This window comes from Nannospalax galili, unplaced genomic scaffold, assembly GCF_000622305.1.
Source record: "Nannospalax galili isolate Female #2095 unplaced genomic scaffold, S.galili_v1.0 scaffold275, whole genome shotgun sequence".
NCBI classification, from domain to species: Eukaryota; Metazoa; Chordata; class Mammalia; order Rodentia; family Spalacidae; genus Nannospalax; species Nannospalax galili.
The window spans coordinates 216,345-233,512 of NW_008335440.1; positions in this window are offsets into that span (position 1 = coordinate 216,345).

The following is a 17,168-nucleotide window of genomic DNA, read 5'->3' on the forward strand; positions in this document are numbered from 1 at the left end:
ACTTGCCCTTCTGGTGAATCTAGTCAGCCTATCTAGAGGTCTTTGTTTTAGGAGGGTCAGCTGCTCCTCATCTAGTGGTAATAAGTTGTCAATATTCCTTTGGATAAGATTGGGGTCTGCTGTTCATTTTCCCAGTTCTATGCTAGGTTACTATCTGGGAATCCCTTTGGTCACCCTGGCCAACAACTCAAAAGAATGTATCGCCTGTCTGGCATTGTTACTTGCTATGTAGCCTTTAGCTATACCTATGGATTCTTATGAACTTATATTGGCCCCTTTAATTCCTTTGGTTATACTTTCCTTTTGGGTGTTTAAGGTCATACAGTTGGACCAGATAAACCAATTTATTTTTACTTTTAAGGTCATTTGAGAATCTGTTCCTCAAGGGTCACATGGGCTTGGGAGGTGCCCCTGGCTCCTTTCTTTTACCACTTCTGCCTATGTGAAGTTAAGTCAAAGGTCCTGCTCGACCATGGTTGGCTTCGCTTGGAAGCATGGAGGAAATGATTCCTCTGTGTTGACCCTCCTCTTTATAGACTGCACACTGGCTCAAGTCCATCTGGTGGGGTCTCCTCGGCTTCCTTGATCAAGAGGCCAGATGACCCACCACCATTACAGGACATTTTGCGCGATTTTGAGAGATGCTCATAGTCTCCTGGAACTAGTTGAACTAAGAGGGCAAGGAGCAAATAGTGTCCTTTATGTCCCTCTGGCCAACTTATTATAGGCCTCAAAGTACATCTGTGAAACACCCAAGAAGGTTAGTTCCACCAGTCTGGTATTTTTAATTACTATGTGTCATGTAGATAAATCTTGGGCAAAGACCAGTTGTTCTCAGATAAACCTTACCTAGACATATATTTCTTAATCTTCTATGTATAATTTGTCAGTAGGTTGTAGGAGTAATATGGTTCCATCTGGTTTTCAAAACTCGCTAGGCATTGTTTATCTCTTGCATTGTCTCACCGCTCCATCATGGTTTTCCCATTTAAGGTACCCCTATTCCCCCCTTTCTCCCGTACTAATACCCTTCTCCTATGGTCCTACCTCTCTTGAGCTACTTCTTTCCATTTACCCCTAGGTTCCTTGTATACCCTTCCATCCTCCCTCCCTTAAACTAACCCAATTTTTATCCATATTCCCTTATTAAGGCCTGTTACCTACTGTTCTCTTTCAGGTTCTTTCTTTTCCATCACCTCCCTGTTTCCTTACCCTTGTCCTGGTTCCTGCAGTTATGTCTGTTTGCATACTTATTTATCAGAGTCTGGTTCTAGAATCCACATATGAGGGAGAACATATGTCAATTTTTTTTCTGAGTCTGTGTTACTTCCCTTAGTATAACAGTTTCTAGTTCCATCCATTTACCTGCAAATTTCATGATTTCATCTTTCTTAACTGCTGAGTAAAACTCCATTGTATAAATGAACCGCATTTTCATTATCCACTCATCAATTGAGGGACACTTAGGTTGCTTCCATCTCTTAGCTATTGTGAAAAGAGCAGCAACAAACATGGATGGACAAGTGTCTCTGCAATAGGATGAGTTCTTTGGGTATATGACAAGGAGTGAAAGGGGAACACTCATCCACTGCTGGTGGGGCTGCAGATTGGTTCAACCCCTATAGAAAGCAGTATGTAGAACTCTTAAAAAAATCTAGCAAGCTTTTTCATACATAATGTGCTTCTATACAATAACTATACTGTTTCTAGTAACTTAACACATCATTCTTACTGATTTTTAATTTACACATCATGATTATAAAACAAAAACTAATGACCTCTTCAATTTAATATGCATAAAGTTATGCCTACTATTAATGGCAAGACATATGTTAAATACTTAAGTGTATATTGATATGAGAGTTTATCATTTGAAAACAAGTATTTCCATGTGTTTCTTTTAGGTATATTTGATGCAAGTGTTGACCAAGTATTTAACAGAATATTAGTAGTACTTTCTCTCCTAGGGCCTATGAACTGCCTAGCCAAAGGATCCTGGTCCCAGAAACAGTACCAGATATGTGTCCCATCTTGTAATTTTAACCTTAAATCACATAGGAAAATGATTGATTATTCTTCTGTATTTCATGCCACATGAGTGCCCAGGAACTTTCCAGACTGATATTAAAGGTCAGATTCACAACTAAAAGATGAGTTTGGTTTGAGGACCCATACTGCTCTCTTCAAATTTAATTTCATTGAGTGTTTAAACATATTTGTTTACTATTTTGGTATTTTGGTGTCATATACCACAGACTCACCTTGAACTCACAGCATAACCAAAGATGACTTTGAAATTATGATGGCCCAATCTCCACCTCCTGAATGCTCCCACACCTCCTGATGGGCATGAATAATTGTGCCCAGTTTTTGCATTCCTGGGGGTCATTCTCAGGGTTTCATGCATGCTAAGCCAGCACTTTACCAAATGATCATCATTTAGTGTCTTTCATTATGTTTGACTTCAATTGTGTGTTACATAACTTGAGGGACTTCACTTTAATTTGCCTCTTAAGTGATGGTGCAAAAGCTGAATAAATAATGTGTTAAATGACAGTTTAACTATGAGTTGATCACATAAGTAACATGCTAAGTTTCCTACTCTGGATACAAATGTCACCTATTATTTACTATGCAGGTGTGAAGTTAACCATAATGTTCTGTTTCCCCAAAGCTATAGATATTGTTGTGCTTCCAGTAGATCCAGAATTATTCTTCCTCTTTTTTATAATAAATGATGCATGTTTCATTGTGGAATTGAACATAATATATAACTTTATCTAAATACTTCATGAGAGACCATGAAAATTATTTTGATTTCAAGTCAAAAAATCCCTGCCACTTAGAAAACATGAAAGTAAACTATATCTTCAGAAAAAATACTATAAGATGGTTGTAATAACCATATTATCATAGTGGTTAGATTTTTCTGACTGTCCGTGAGCAAAATACATTCATACTTATAATTTTTATTTTCATTTTCATGTATTTAGTCTATTATTTACCAACCTTCCTCTTATTTAGCTGAGACTTTGTTGGCCACAATTTAGGCCAACTCTTTGACATTCTTCTGACAGGGATGTGAGTAGATCCTGAATGGTCTGACTAGTGAAGAAGGAATTCCTCAACTTTAACTTAACAAGAATTTTCTCACCTGAAAGCACATACAATAAACCCAGATAAGAAAATGAAATAAACAGTTCAGGATGCCAACAAGGATATGTGGATTCCATAGCCAGAGTGTGAAAGAGGGTGCAGCAGAGAGAGCTCCACATGAGACTGTTAACTCAGCTTTGATTGCCATAGAGGTGAATGAGCATTTTAAAGAAGAATGGGGGGAGGGGCTGGAGAGATGGCTCAGCAGTTAAAAACACTGACTGCTCTTGTAGAAGACCCAGGTTCCAATCCCAGCACCCACATGCATTTAAAAACTGTCCATAATTCCAGTTCTAAGAGATCTGACAGCCTTTTCTGTCTTCCGCAGGCATTGCACAACACAGGTGCACTTGCCTACATGCAGGCAATACACTCACACACATAAAATAAAAATAATAAATAAATAATAAGATAAATAAAATAAAGTAGAATAAGGAAGGAGGTGGAGGTGACAAGTAGAGGAGAGCCTTAATGTAAACAGAGAATTGAAAAGCTCTAAAGTGTTGGTGAGAGAAAATGTGAATACACCAGCTTTACCCATGCACAGACAGTTATGAAAGACAGGAGACTACATTTCCAGGGGCCAATTCTTTCAGAGGATTGCATTTTCTGGAAATGAATATCAGATTCCTGAAGGAGATGAGAAGACACTATCGAGTTGAAAGATTAGTATACACACCTCTAAATAATCTCATGGACCCTAAATAAACCGATATTTGTTTGATGAGGTAGGATCCCATTATGTAAACTTGATTCTTTCTTCTTCAACCCCTTGCCCTACCAGTGCCAGATTATAGCTATGCTTGACCATGACCTGAAAAAGACAGTCTTGAAAAAGGTGAAAGTAGGAGATTGCATAGTTCCTGATTTCAAAATTATTACAGAGACATAGAATTTACTCCCCATTATCCTTTCCTTCCCCTACTACAGCTGATCCCTTTCTTCGTCCCAAATAATCTCCCCAATCTCTTATTACTGGTATATTTATGGGTATGTGTGAGTGTGTGTGGACATCTGTGACAGAGGACACTTGTGGGGGTCAGACAACAACTTGTGGGAATGTTTTTTCCTTCCAACTTTCAACATGAGAGTCCTGAGGATCGAACTTAGATCAGTGATTTGGCAGTGGGCATCTTTACTCACTGAACCAGCTAGATTATCCCTCCTGCTTTTAGAATTTCATATGTTAGTTCTCTATTAATATATTTCTCCTTCCCTCCCCTTTCTTTAACTGTTCCCACATCCCCCCTCTATTCACTCTCATATACTGCTGATCTTCTTTATTACTGTTATAAATACACAGACTCATGTATGTATAAATAATGCACTACATGCATTTAGTGGTGCTTGAGTGTACATAGGTTTAGTGATGAACACTTGGGACTGGATAACCTAAAAGGAGCTTGACCCTGGAAGAACCTAATTCTCCCTCCTTCAGCATCCATTGATTGCCTGCATCTCTTCATCTAGAGATGGAACCCTGTGCAGTTTCCCCTCTCCACACTGACAAGTCAACAGATGTTTCATTATGCAGGTCTTAATCAGATAGCCATTTCAGTGTTTAAAATACACTGCTTAGGAGCATCCATTCTTCTGCAATCTTCCGTAAGTATTAGGCAATGGATTTACCCTGCAGATGTAACAATTGGGGGAACATAAAACATGGTTCTTTCATTTTTACATTTTGATCAGTTGTAGAACTTTGAAATACTATCCATATGGTGCAAAACAAGCCTTCCTTAATGAATATGGAGAGCAGTACTTGTCTGTGACTATAAGGATATATATTTAAACTACAGTAAAACAATTAATTGGTTTAGGACACTGGCAGTAGTAGATTCATCTCTTGTATTTATGACAACTCCAACCATGGGTACTTGGATATATTCATAGTAACAGGCCTGGATTCCCTCCTCTTGTACAGACCTTAAGTTCAATCAGACACCTATTGCTTACTCACAAGGTAACTGTTTCACCAATTGTCATATTTTGATAGAAAAGTCATTGTAGTGCATGAACTTTATAGCTGGGTAAGACCATTGATTTCTCTTCCTTGGAAGCTGGCATAGCAACTTCTGCTCTTTAAGAGCCAGCCAGGATGAGTGTTCTAATTCAGTTTCAAATCAATTTCTGGGAGTGCTGTGTCTGAAGTGTGTAGTGTCTTCAACAATAGATTCTTGTCTTCATGTTCTGGAGGACAAACAAGGGCTAGAAAGATAGGTTATATTATTTGTGTTTTTCATGGCATACCATAACTAACAACATGAAAGGAGTTACACCTTGCCTGGAACCGTGCTTTTTATTAGATGGCTTTCAGCTGTATACACACAGTCATTATAAAAAAATAATGTGCAAATTTTTAAGAAATGGAATGGATTATTACTTTTCCTTATGGTTTTCAGACATCCTTAGTATTATTTATCTCTATTCCCTCTCCCCCTGTTTTATCTACTCTCATGTCCCCAGTTAATGATCCTCTCCCATTTTTCCCATTTTCTGTTTGATACAGCATATTTTTGCCTTCTCTGGAACCCCTTTGTCCTCCATCTGCAGCCCCCTTGCTACTTTCCCAGCTACTATTATTTCTTTAAGTTGTATACTCATATCTAAACATTCAGAGCTAGAATCCACAACAATAGGGAACATACAGCAATTGTTTTTCTGGTTTTGTTTTATGTACCAAGTTTTATGTTCCCTAGTTCCATTGATGCATTAACTGTCCATTTCATGATTTTATTTTTCTTTGCAGCTGAACAGAACCCCTACTGTGTATGCTGCTACATTTCTTTATCCAGTTGACAGTGGAGATGTATTTAGCTTGTTTCAATTTCCTAGGAATTGTGAAAGGAGGAGTACTAAACATGGCTGAGCAAGTGTCTCTATAATAGAATAGTGAGTGCTTTAGTTATAGGCCAATGAGTGGCATAGCTAGGTCATGTAGGTTGTTATGGCTGACTTGCACAAGCTGAGGGTGGGAAGTGTGTTGAATCCCTGCAGCAAGCAAGTTCTGCTCAGAGGAGAGGTTCCTGAAGATGTCTGTTGCCTCCACATGAGGACTTTTCAGGAAGACAATGCATCAGTCAAAGTCAGCCTCCCTAGGTCATGTCCTTCATATGTGGGAATTACTTTTGCTCCTTAAGAACTATAAGTTTTTAAGTGTTGAAATATATTTGTATAACCTGAAGATTCCGTTTCTAAAATCTTTGGCTCTCTCAAATCAGATAAGAGAATTATAGAGGGCCTAACTTCAGTTGTGCTCCCCTGTGATGTCTTAGCTGTGCTGTACCACTTCCCTTTTGCCTCCCTATTTGTCCTGTAAAGTCAATACAGCTCTTTACAGGGTGCACATGTGTTTCAAAGTTGAAGCAGTTATTAGAAATTATTGATGATATATGGGGAGGAAGGTCAGTGACTGCAAATAACTGCAACGAGTATGGCTTATGGGATGTTGCACAGAGGTTACAGTGCTGAGGGAGATGACTTTAAGTGTCTGCTTAGCACTGAGAGAAGTGATGGTGTGAAGGTCATTGAGATGGGTAATATGCATTTCATGAGGAAACTGGAGTTACAGCAGAAGTGGGAGTGTATGGTAGGTCTGAAAAAACATGGTGGTTTGGATCTATCAATGTTTGACTCATTGTGAGCGGTGGAAAAATATGAGTTCTGATGCCTATGTTATTTATAGTGAAGCAAATGATATTCCAAAATTTTTTTGAAAGGGCAGTGAACAAGGTGAATTTGTGTGTGTGTGTGTGCATGCGTGCATGCCTGTGTGTGTGTGTGCACTTTTGAGTGTCTGAAATAAGTAGATGAATCAGCAAAATGGCCAGAGGAGGGGGGTGAGGTGAGAATCAGGGACTCTTACATACAGAAGTGTAGTTTAATTGGAATGATAAAAATTCAAGTAGCCTATGGTCTACAAAGTAGACAAGGTGGTCTACTTTGACTATATGATCATGCTTTAGTGCTTTACTTAATTCTTCTTGTGATGTGATATGTGTGTGTTTGTGTGTGCATGCGTGCATGCTTGTGTGTATGTGTGTGTATATGTGTGAATGTCATTTGTATGTGAGCGCCTAAGGAAGTCAGAAAAGGTAGGGTATCTTTGAGCTGGAGTTAACAGGTGTTTGCTAACCACTGGACCAGGTGCTGAAAATCAAACTTAGGTCCTTGGGAAGGGCAGCAAGTGCTATTCACCCCTGAGCAATCTCTGCAGCCCTGTTTACCTCTCATTTTTGTAGTGCTGCCTGGATCTTATAACAAATATGTAGTATAGTAATGATTTGGGTTTACTGTCTGTTTTACCTTTCTCTCATCCCTTGCCTTGGCTGCTGCTTTATACAATATGTAAATTGTATCCAACATTTGCTTTTAGGAATCCCTTGACTGGTAAGACCACAGGGTGTGTCTGTTGTTTTAGTCATTGTATTTTGTTCATTTCAAACTGAATTTTGCAATCAAGACTTGGAGACAGGAGAAACAATACCACTTGATTTTTGGTCTGTGTGGACACTTATCAAAACAGCTATTATATTAATTAATCAAGATCCAAATAGTTTGTCACCAATTCAGGTTTTTTTGTACTTCGAGTGAAGCAGTTAATCTCTATGATGTTCCTGAGAAGTTAAAGAATAAAGTTGCTAAGGAGATTCAAGAGGCTACTTCCTTAGAGCCCTCTGAAGACACTTCTGCAAGGAAGGAACCTTTAGCTCCTCCTTATCCAGCCCCATGCCTCTCGTGTCCAGATGACATGGAGGACTCATTAGATTCTGATGAGGACTCAGTTATGGCTCGACATCTGAGAAAGAAATTTAAAAAATTGGTTGTGACTAAACCTAAAGTAAAAGTAAAACCTAAATGAAGATCGAAAATAACAGCAGCTCTTGCAAAATTATTGATGCAAACTTCTAATTCTAATTCTGACTCTGAAATTATTGTACCAAAAGCTACATTTCCAATTATTCGACATCCCATCATTAATGGACCTATACAACCACCTACTTATGAAGGTATAGATCTAGATCATATTACCAAGGTGCGCAAGAAAATAACACTATATGGTCCACAGTCACCTTATGTGAAAGAAATTCTTCTAGGTTTGGCTAATCATTATGGAAATCTTGCTTCAGAGTATTGGAAAATTCTGGGTAGATCATTATTGAAGCCGTCAGAGTATATTCAGTGGACTATGTGGTATTATGACCTTGCTGCCTCCCTAGCTAGAGATAATGCTGCTTCCACTGATCCACAAATTAGAGCTATTACTTATCCTATGCTAACAGGAAAAGGAACATATGATTTGCCTGCTCAGCAAATGCTCAGCTTCAGGAGATCTGCCTTGAAGCTTGGGATCGTATACAACCTGAGGGAGAAAAGCATGGTCCATGGCTTAAAATTATTCAGGGGTCTCAGGAGCCATATGTAGAATTGTTGGCTTGCCTTCAGAAGGCTGTAGAACGTTCTGTGCCTGGGGTTGCTGCACAAGAAGCAATAGTAAAGGTCATGGCTTATGAAAATGCAAATGAGGATTGCCAAAGAGCTATTTTACCTATAAAAGAGACAGGCGATGTTATGGGATATGCTTGAGCCTGTCGTAATGTTCAATCTGAAACTAGAAAGATGCAACTTTTTGCTCAAGCTTTGGCAACTTCTATAAATCCACAAAGAGGGGCAGTTAAATCGAAAGTAAAATGTTTTGGTTGTAGTACGGAGGGACATATGAGATGGCAGTGCCCTAAGGCACCGTCCCAGTCACCTGGTAAATGCCCCCATTGTCATCGTGGTGCACGTTGGGCTAAAGACTGTAGATCTAGGACAGATATTGATGGTAAATTTTTAAGGAATAATCAGCCTTTGCCAACGTCTCGACCACAACATTTGGGAAACGAGGTTCAAGGCCTTCCCCAAGGCCCCTCAAAAATGATCGGGGCACCCAACCATCTTTTCCCTCAACCCAGCAACCGCCCGCAGTGCAGCCGTGGACCTTCCCTCAGCCATAACTATAACATTGACACCCTCTGATATTCCTTATAAAATACCTACAGGTATTTATGGTCCATTGCCTATAGGAACTTAGGGTTTGTTAATTGGACGATCAAGTTTAACAGCTAAGGGGATTATAGTAAGCCCAGGAGTAATTGATTCTGATTTTGAAGGTGAAATTAAAATTTTGATTACTACCAATAGCTCATATTGTATTACAATAGGGGATAAGATTGCTCAGTTGATTCTTCTTCCTTTTATACCTACAAAAGATGACTGGCCATCTAATTGGACTACTCAGATGATGAAATGTGATATCAAAGGAGTTGGAGCTCGGCCAGTATCAGTAGCGTAGAGATGTATTAGAATAATGGGGAGCTTATTTGGTAGTTCCATAATTTTAATGTCTTTGTAGATAATGTCAAATGTATCTCCTATAAAGATACAATGGAAATCTTCTCAGCCAATTCAGATCAGAGCTTGGGCCTACACAAAATGCAAGGGCGGTGCCCCTTCTCAGGATCATGGTGAAGGTTCCCAAATGTGGTCACTTCTTCGGAGGTGCTAATTAACATAGATACATACTGGAAGGGCTAAATACACATCCACCATAGCACAGAAAGTGGGAGATCATGGCTATGCATCCATTTTCAGCATTTTATTTCTGGAATTTTAGTTACATATCTCCCTACCCAAAAGTGCTGCAGTAAGGAAAGGAACAGGGCTCTAGGTGTAGCAGGAAGATTCTGCCTTTGCCAGAGAAAGTTGGTTGCTTTAGAATTCTCTAACTACCACACAAACTACTCCTTGCACCACCATCATTATTGAGTTTTTAGCAAAGAGTAAGTGGAAGGTTGTTGAATACAGGCTCTGTCTATTGGAACTGGCAGCAGACCCAACCATTCATTACTGCAGTAAAAGAGGGGAGTTGAATAAAGGAAATATCACGAATTTTTCAACCTCGGCCTGCATGACATGGCAAGTGGTCTATGCCACTAATTTTATGTATTTTAGTAAACTAGAGTAGTGGAAGTGTGTGGGCTAGCAAAGGCAAGGACACCCAGCACCCACTGGGGCCTCAGGCAGTCTCCATCACTGTCAGAGATTTTTAATTTGCTTTCAAATATACAAATTCATCTTTACAAATATGCTTTCATTTTTTGCGCATAAAGTGCTTTTTCATTGTCAAAGAGAATTTTTAAAATACTAATTAAAATTACCTTAATTCTATAGCGTTCCTTCCACAGACATAATCTTTTTAGATAAATATTACTTACTTGTTCATAAACTTGAGCACCTATATATGTCTGAATAAAAAGATAACTGCACAATACAAAGCTTATTGTTGCATACCTCTAAACTAAACACTCCTGTGGCTGAGCAAGAAAGATCAACATTTGAAGCATTCCTAGGCTACATAGTGACTTAAGCCCAACAGGGTTTCATATTGAGACTTTGTTTAAACAAACAAGCAACCATTTTTAATAATTTTTATTGAGCTTTTAAAATTTCATACAATATTTTTCACTCAAATCCAAGACTCACTTCCCATCCATGGCTCCCCAATCCACCCACCAAACCCTATGCTCTCTACCATACATGCTAAGTCCTATTCATTCAGGTGTTTGTACACAGATGTCCTTCAGTATAAATACATCCACTGGAGCCTAGTCACCCCATCCAGTGGTTGTATGTAAATCATACTCTCCCTCACCCAGCAGCAATCAGTCTCAAATAGTTCTCAATCTCATGGTGGCCCTCTCTTTTTGGAATGAGGTGATATGGTTCCATGCTGGACTCTACCACTGCCACAGGCTCACATAAGAAAGCCTCAGTGGCCTGGAGTCCTCCACTTCCCTGAGTTCATGAACCAGCCATGGCTGCCTTCTCTTCCCCACTGGTCCCTGGGCCATGGTTTAGTGAGTTTCCATGTAGGAGACCCATCCTACACTCTACAGTCTCTTTTTCTCCAAAATGACCAGTTGTGGCCATCTGCTGCTCATCACACTCTGCTGTACAAGGAAGCCTAACTGGTGAGAGTTCAGTGGTGCATTTGCCCCCTCTCTACCCCTTTTTCCACTATCTTCCATAAGTCTTAGTTGTAGAGATTTGACTGCAGATATGTCACCTAGTACTGGGCATCTCCCACACATATGTTCTCTGTGCCTGACCAGATGTGCAAATCTAAAGTAGCCTCCATCTATTGCAAAAAGAAGCTTCTTTGATGAGAGATGTACAATATGCTTGTCATTCTAAGGGAGGTTTCTTCTTACTGTCACTGTGTTCCCTGCCATTCAGCTCCCAGGTATATATATGCATTAATGTTCAGACACTATGTCCATTTATCAAAGGGTTTTGGGGCATAACATTTCCCTCCATGTTTCCTAGCCCCACAAGATTCGCTGATATCCACTCTTTCTCCCTCATCCAGCTTCCCTCCTCCCTCCCTAGTCACAGTGTGCACATTATCTCCACCCTCCCCCAATACATCGTGACTCCACCATCTTTCCTCTCCTGACTTCCCTTCCTCCCATGCCAGTTTTTCATGAGGTTAAGCAAAATCCTGGCACAGATGCAGTGGATGATCTCCCTGCCCCATGCCTTACTTAGGAACTATTTTCAGAAACGCTCTTTAGGAAGGAAAATATTATTTTTTAGGGTGTGGTCACTGGCAGGTTTCTCATCCTCCAGTGGCTCGCCCAAAAGCCATGCATGTGTGCATGATACTAACTGGAGTTAATTATCCAAACAGCATGAAGTTGGGATTGAGTGTTAGGGAGGAGTCAGGGGAGAGTTGTAGGGCAAAATGGGAGAGAGATATGATCATATGTCAATGCAATTCTGTATAAAGTCCTCAGAAATGAAGAAAAAAATTAAAAGGGGCACTGGGGCTGGAGCAATAACTCCGTGGTTAAGAGTTATTACTGAGGATCTGAGTTTTATTCCCTGAACTTTACATCAGGTTATTGAAAATTGCTTGTAAGTCCAGCTCCAGGGAATCTAGCACCCTCTTTCAGGCACCTTTGCACATGCACAAATGTGGCATTCACACATACAAACACATACACTCACACATTAATTAAAAAAGAAAAAAAGAAGAAAATTTTTCTGCCTGTGGTGATGCATCACTTTATCCCAGCATTCAAGAACCAGATGCTTGAACATCTCTGTGGTTTAAGACTATCCTGGCCTACATAGGGAGATCCCGCCTATCCACAGTAACAAATTAAGGGTCTGCTTCAAAACCTGTGGCTGATGATATAGCTCAGTCAGTAAAGTGTTTTGGGTTTTTTTTTGTTGTTTGTTTCTTTTTACAAGCAGGAGGACAGGAGTTCAGTCTCCAGAATTCCTATAAAGAAGCCTGGTATGATAGCTTACACTTACAATCCCAGTGCTTAAGAGGGGCAGACATTCTGCCTAGTCTACTACATGAACTCCAGGCTGTTGAAGGAACCTATCACAGAAAACAATTTGAAAAAATAACTGAGACACAAGCAGGCAATTGAGCGCCATTCTCCAAACACATGCACATTCAAGGATGTGTACCCATACACATAATATTCACACACACACACACACACACACACACAAACAAACAAACAAACAAACATACATATGGCAGAGTTTGCTCTTCACAAACTTGAGCTTTGAAAAATGATCACAAATAAAAGATAGTAAATACATGATTCAAACTTTAACAACTGTTACTGTTAACACATATGTACTATATTTGTCTGCTGTAAATGACCATTTTCATACCTTTTGTGATGAGATTAGTATTGAAATAATATAACCATTTCTTTTTTTATTTTTATGGAGCTTTTGTATATTTCATAAAAGAGTTTTTAATCACATTCAGACCTCCACCCCATCCATACACCACTCTAAACCCCCATCAGACTTCACGTATTCCACCATGTATGTTAAATACTCTCCAGTCAATCATTTGTACTCAGATGTACTTCGGTGCAAATCTATCTACTGGAATCTAGTCAACCTATCTAGAGATCATTGATAATGCCTATTCTCCCTCACCGAGCAATAATCAGTCTCCAGTAGTTCCCAGATCAGGCCTGTCACCCATTCCCTTGCTGCACTCTGGGCCATTGTCTGATTGAGCTGGCATGGGTACTGTGCTCAATGCCGCCATTGGCACAAATTCAGATGTGCAGGCTTCCAGTGGCCCGGAAGTCTCTGCTACTCTGCGTTCATAGGCCAACCCTGGCTCTTAGAATCTTTCCAACCCCTCTTCTACAATGGTCCCCGAACTGCAGGTTGCAGAGGTTTGTATAGGAGTCAATTTTTTGGGAAATTGTCAAAATATTTGATTTTTCTTTATTAATTTTTATTTTATTAGTGTGTAAGTGTGGTTATCTGCTTGTTTATACACCATGTTCATACAATGCCAACAACAGCGAGAAAAGTGGGCCAGATTGCATAGAACTCGGCTAAAGGCAGTCAGAAGCTGCCTAATCTGGGTGTTGGTTACTGAATCAGGATCCTTTGCAAGAGTGGCAGGTGTTCTAAAAGGCTGAGCCATCTCTATAGGCCCTTTATTGAATTTTTAAATGACACAAAATATATGTTAAAAAACACATGCTAAATCAACCCTGCCTCACTAAGTCTAATCCCACTTAATCATAGTGAATAATATATTTCATGCCTGCTGAGTGTTTTGTTACTGTTTTTTATAGCTACAGTCATTATATAATTCCATCTGATGCTATACTTTATGGATACCTTTACTTGATTTTGGTGTCAGAATAATACTGAGTTCATAAACAAAATTCAATAGCATTCAATGTTATTCATGTTTTCAAAGAAATTTCAGTAATTTTGCTCACTAATTATTTTGGTTGTTAATTTAATTTGATTAATAAGTGCCTAGGAATGGGGGACTATAAAATAAAATATCTAGGAATAACGTTAACAAAGCAAGTGAAACATTCACAAATATGACTTGATACTAGAGAAAATCAGTGGATGTTTAAGAAGATGGGGAACAGATATAGGAGGGGATCTGAGTGTGCTCAAAATGTACTGTAAGAAATTCACATTTTTTAAAAAAATCAAAAAACTGAAGAAATAAAAATACACTTGAATATATACAACTCCTATGCTCATGGATCAACAAAACTAATAATATGAAAATGTCTCTGTTACTGAAAACAGTCTACAGATTCAGTGAAACTCAAATGCATTATTCAAAAAAATAGAAAAAGAAATCCTGAAACATGTGGGGTCACAGAAGTCCCAAGATATTCAAAGCAATCCTGAGTAAAAAGAATAATATGAAGAAACCAAAACACCTGATTTTGGGTCATGATACAGAGCCTGCAATGCAGAAAACTTTTCTTAAATAGCAAAAATGTGCTATGTCATCTGTAAAGATAAGGTAACTCTGAGTAGAATATCAGAGCCAGTTGATTTTGTGGAATAGAAAATACTAATGATTGTATGTGTTATTAATTCATTGCACAAAATGTGTAACTGACTAGATTTTTAGAGATTGAGTAAATATACATGTAGCCTTCTTTTCAAATTAAGGGCTGTAAGTCAGTTTGCTGCCCAATTACTGCTGGGTGAGGGAGAGTAGACCTTCCCTAAGATCTGTGCTTAGGCTGACTAGACTCCAGTGGATTAACTTGCATCAAATGACATCTGGGTACAAACACTTGAACCAATGGGACTTAACATGTATGGAGGAATACATGAGGACCTGCGGGGGTCTGGGGAATAGATTGGGGAGGGAGCCAAAATTTGATTAAGGACTGTTGTATGAAATTACAAAGGTTCAAGAAAAATATTAAAAGATAAAAAAGTGTTGAAATTTTCTGATAGAATGAGATTTTCAAAGTCATTCCTGAAGGGAACTGCTTCTATTGTTCTTTGTCATAATGTGCCTGTGGACAATAACTGCATGGGTTTTCAGTTACTTAACACTCGATTCCTACTGATTTTTAATTTCCAAAGCATGGTCATAAAAACATATAACCCTGGATCTGGAGATATGGCTCAGTGGATAAGGGCACTGATTGCTCTTACAGAGGACCCAGGTTCTATTCCCAGTACCCACATGGAGGCTGACAGTTGTCTATAACACCAATTCCAGGAAAATTCAAGACACCTTCAGATCTCTGCAGGCATTAAATGACATAGGTGCACTTACACACATCCAGGCAATACATTTATACACATAAAAATGACCCTACATTTTAATACGCATAAATTATGCCTATGATAAATGGAACTGCATATGTTAAATATTTAAGTGTATATTAATGTATGAGTGTAGTAGAAAAAAGAATGTCCATGTGTTTTAGGTATACTTCATTCAACTGAATTCTTTTCAAATTTGCTTTCATGGTAAGTAGTGTTTCATAAACTTACTTAAAAAGTAGAAGCTTTGGAATTTAAGACCATAGGAACTGTTTGTAAAAATCATTATTTTTTTAAGTTTACACTGTATTTGAAACGTATTGTCAGCCAAGCGTGGTTGTACACATCTGTTATCCTAGTAATTAGGATGCAGAAGCAAGAGGATCACCACAAGTTTCAGGCATGCCTGGTCTAGAGTGACACCCAGATCAGCCAGAGCTATGTTGTGAGACCAGTCTCAAAACAACAAAATTAAAAATGTCCTCTGGTTTCCTGTAAGATTAGAGATTGATTATTTCTAGAATATGTATAAAGATCAAAACATTACATATTACTAAAATAATATTCATGGCTGTAATTTGCCAAGTAAACATGTTGTAAACATGTTTAAAACCAAAAATACTTAAAATTGTGAGTTTCATTATAAAAAATTAAAAGAAAAAATTAAAAGTTAGGTTTACAGAACTACTTAGCTGTCATTGATAGAGCTATTATTTTGTTAAGTGCAATGCATTTTTGGCTGAGAAAGAGAAACTTTTGCAAAGGTGGTAACAACTAAAGGTAGTTTTTTAATATTTTCCTTATTTTATCATTTGGTATTGGATTGTATTATGTTTTCTTCCTTACATGAATTAGAGCAGAGGCCATTCTTTGACATCCTAGCTCAGGAGTACTAGGTTCTGTCTCAAAGGTTGTTATAGCGATCTTAATTTCTGGAAAATCTGATCTGTTTAGAGATATACCTGTTTCATTAAGTGTTTCTTTGTTTTTAATTTCAGTTTTTATTTCCTAGTGGGTTTTTTGTTGTTTTTCTATTAATTCTTTGAAAATTTCACACAATATATTTGATCACAGTGATCCGTTTATCTGTACATCAAACCCCCTTCCCAACCTACACAAATTCCTGTACTCTTTAATTTTTTTTAAAGCCCATCAGGTCCAATTTGTGCTGGCCATATACTCCTGTGTGGGACATCCTTTGAAGAGCAGTCAACCTTCCAGTGGCCATAAACCTAAAGAAAACTGTCTGCCACACAGCAACTATCAGTTGCTAGTAACTCCTCAACTAGGGGTGGGTCACCGTTCTTTTCTCTACATGCTGGGATTTTGTGTCTTGAGGGTGCACAGGTCTTACACCTCCTGTCACAAAACTTGTGAGTTTGTTTGTGCGAGTGCTCCCATTGTGTGTGGAAAAGACTGTTTCCTTCTCCTCATCCACAATCTCTGGTTCTTAATATCTTTCTGCCCCCTCTTCCACAATGATCCCTGAGCCTTCGGTGGAGGAATGTGATGTAGGTGTCCCATTTAGGGCTGAGTACCTTTCAGTCTCTTATTCTCTGCACATTGAACAGCTGTGACTCTGTCAACTGCCATCTAATGCCAAAAGAAGCTTGTGTGATGATGGCTGAGAAATGCACTAATCTATGAGTATAATGAAGTCTTTAGTAGTTGTTTTAATACTATGCCTATTTTTTAAATGTTTTATTTATTATTTTTATTTTATGTGTATGAATGTATTGCCTGCATGTATGTGAGTGCACCCATGTTGTGCAATGCCATGGAGGTCAGAAGAGGGCTTCGGATTCCTCTGGAACTGGAGTTAAGGATGGTTTGTAGCCACCATGTGGGTGTTGGGAATCAAGCCCAGGTCC